This window comes from Phlebotomus papatasi, unplaced genomic scaffold, assembly GCF_024763615.1.
Source record: "Phlebotomus papatasi isolate M1 unplaced genomic scaffold, Ppap_2.1 HiC_scaffold_140, whole genome shotgun sequence".
Taxonomy (NCBI): Eukaryota; Metazoa; Arthropoda; class Insecta; order Diptera; family Psychodidae; genus Phlebotomus; species Phlebotomus papatasi.
In genome coordinates, this window is record NW_026604386.1 from 34,329 (window position 1) to 37,833 (window position 3,505).

Consider the following 3,505-nt stretch of genomic DNA (forward strand, 5'->3'; position numbering starts at 1 on the left):
AAATTTCGTTGATGTGATCAAAAGATCTTTGAAATCTCAGAGTAATACCGTTTTATAAGAATTTTATCAACTTAAAAACTTTTATTTTTGGCAGAGATTTAACGTCAAGTAGAAGTGTTGCTGAAAAGGAGGAAGAAAAACAACATTTATCGCGATCGGTTTTTCTCCAGAGATCTTTTCACCGAATGTTGAGTTATGTGCCGTAAGCTACTGGGTGGAATAGCTGCTGTAGAATTTAACCAAAAAGACATGGTCGTCTTCTGTGAAAACGGACCAACTTTAAGAAAATTGCTGGAAGACAAGATGAAAAAGATGATGCCAATATGAATGCTAATCCTTCAACTTGAAGATTGTGTAAAAACCAGTAATCAATATGCCGTGAAAAAAAAATATTTTCAGAGGTATACCGAAGTAAATTTAGGAGTACTAAGACTGAAAAATTCTTATTTCTCAACCAATAATGCATTTAAATCATCGATAAACTATTGTCGCATTTTTCATGAAATTCCATTTATAGCAGGTAAGTCAATAATTTGTAAGACATCAATTTTTCTATTTTTCCCCTTTTTGACTTTACCTCTTACCTGTGTATAAAATTATTCTTCTCGACTCTGTTATAAAATTAACTTTGCTTTCCTGACTCTTGCAGAAAACGCATTTTCTTCTTTTTAAACAATTTTATTTCCTCTTAATCATGGCTGATTTTCATATGTATTGACAACTCATTAAGATATTAGCTTTGCATTCAATTCTCTCTCTATTACGAAAAGTATATTTTTGTAGTCTCAACGTATGGTTCTCGACATAAGGGGCAGTTCCTTGTTTTTGAAGCACATTCTTCACATGCATCAATGGGTTTCCAGATCCCAACTGACCAAAGTTAACAACCAACAGCTCTGGGTACCAGAATGTTAACAGCGCTGGTAACAGTTTTGGGCCAGTGGAAAGTAGCATTGAGTTGGCCTAAAATTGTTACCAACGCTGGCAAGTTTTTAAGGTACAGCACACGAGTAGCGTAACGGCGAATTTCGTAACTAAAACGCGTCTTGTTCAGGATGACATCTGGACATTTTCCACCGCGGAAAATGTATAAAATTTAGTTTTTTGCGGTATCTTAGTGGAAAACTTTTCTTCTGAAAGGTAAGTTTAAATCAGTGTGCAAGTTTTTTCTTTATTTTCCTCAAGAAATACTCTCTGAAGTGCCTGAAATTGCGTAGATTCTTGTTTTTTAAGATTTTCCGATTTTCCACGTCCTGCTGGTCTGAGATCGGCCAGAATCCCTTAAATATCGCATTCGTAGCCCTCACTGATGAACTTCCAAACCGATTTTCCACTTCCGGCGAGATATTTTCGCCCAAAAATAGAAAATTTCCCACAAATTATGCAAGTGCGCGACCTCCCAGATTTTAACGTGTTTTTCACGTCCTGCTTGCCCCTAATTGGCCAGAATTCTTTTCCATTCTCCTCACTGATATACCCTCTACACGATTTTCCACTTCCGGCCAGAGATTTCTATCCAAAAATAGAAAATTTTCCACAAATAATGCAACCTCCCAGATTTTAACGTGTTTTTCCGTCTTGCTGACCTGAAATTGACCAGAATCCTTTAGATGCATCATAAATAGCCCTCACTGATGTACCTTCTACCTATTTTTCCACTTCCGGTCAGAGAATTCCACTCGAAAATAGAAAATTTTCCAGGAATTGTGTGAATGCGCGAGCTTGTTAATTTTGATATATTTTTCGCATTCTGCTTGCAAAAATTCATCCTAAATCACTTGGATTTCCCATCCAAGTTCTTCACTGGTATACCCTTTCCACGACTTTCCACTTCCGGCTAAAAATTTCTATCCAAAACGAGAAAATTTTCAAGAAATCATGCAAGTGTCCGCATTCCGGAAGTTGCACATTTGTTCTTATCACGCTGACCAAAAATCGACTAGAATAAATTGGATGTCTAATCCACAACCCTCTTTGGAATAATATTTTTTACGATTTTCCACCTTCGGCTGGAAATTTCTTCCAAAAAATAGACAATTTTCCAGAAGTTACACGAGTACGCGGACTTCGGAATTTTTATACTTTGTTGATCGTCATTGTGGCCAGAGATCTGCTCAAATTCCTAAAATGTGTTTTTTACATCACTTATTGGCATACTTTCTTCAGGATCTTCAACTTCCGTTCCGACATTTCTGCTTAAAACCAAAAATTAGACTTATCATTTTTTTTTATTTTTTCTTACATGATCCTGAGGATGAATCACATGAACCTGTGGGCCTGAAAGCGGATTTGGGAAAGTCTAGCACGGAGAAAATTCCGACAGATCATCCCAAAGGCAAGAGATAAGAGGCAAGGAGGCAAGAGACAAGACAGCACCAGACAGCTTGAGAATAAGTGCAACAATTCCTGCCTCATTCGGTATTTTTAAGATATTGTGATTTTCTTTATTTTTTTTATATGAAATAAAATGTAATTTAATTAAAAAAATGTTTTATTATTTAAAAAAGTAAAAAACGATTTTGAAAAACTCTAGTTAACACAGAAGTAACACTGGTGTTAACAGAGACAAAAGACGGTTGGATTTTGAACATGCATGGAGGGAGAGAGAAAGAGGAAAAAGTGGTGAATGAGATCAGCTGGAAAGAAAGTAGGGGAATAAGCGGGAACGAGTATGGGCATTACGTAAGAGACTTGAAAATCGAAGAGACGTGAGGAGAAAAAGTTATTAGTTTATTTAGTGAATTTTTTATAAAAATATTAAATTAAAAATACAGAAAAACGACAGTGACGTAGAGTTAAACTGTGTTCAGTCTAGTAGTGGAGAAATTGGTGGAAATAAATAATTGGTGAAGGTGATAATTGTGTTTCACTGCCTCAGTGGATTTGGAGAAGGGCATTTGGCGGTCATCGAGGAAACGTCTTCTGGAAAATCCAGCCGCCTACGTTCCGGATCACTGTTGAAGATATTTAATAAAGGAATATATATTTCCAGGTAAACTGGGCAGGAAGAAGAGGGTATTAGATATCACAGAATCCTATCACAGAGAAATTATTGTTTACCACAGGTACGTGAATATCACAAACGGTAGAAGGAAGCCCAAGAAACACACAGTCCCTGACAGATTTATAACACCACAATATATTTATAGGTAATTCTCCACAGTTCCACTAGTGTCCACCATGAACGGAAAAGTGTCTCATTTTGGAACAAAAAGTCAGATGAATTTGTTAGGCAACCTAACAACTCTGTTAACAGCTGGTTACCAACTGTTAACACCTGGTCAGTTGGGATCTTTCCCATACAGTTTGGAATCTGTGTAATGTGATTGAGTTTCAACTAAATCATTCAAACGCGATTGAAAATTTGCAAAAAAAAATCAAGTCAAGAGGGAAAATAATGTTAAAAAATCAGTGTAATCTGTAAATTTAAATGCAAAAGTTAAATGTGACGTCATAATTTTCTGTGAAAGGGAGGGCGATAGGGGGCGGGGAGGGCGGGGGGCCA

General features: G+C 36.6%; 1 long non-coding RNA gene across 1 annotated transcript; it reads right to left on the reverse strand.

Moving 5' to 3' along the window:
• Positions 1–1,234: 1,234 nt before the first annotated feature.
• Positions 1,235–1,813, reverse strand: LOC129808864 (uncharacterized). Its single transcript, XR_008752475.1, has 2 exons — positions 1,551–1,813; positions 1,235–1,396 (listed from the first exon to the last, which is right to left on the reverse strand). It is a non-coding gene; the product is annotated as an uncharacterized LOC129808864 (long non-coding RNA).
• Positions 1,814–3,505: the final 1,692 nt, after the last annotated feature.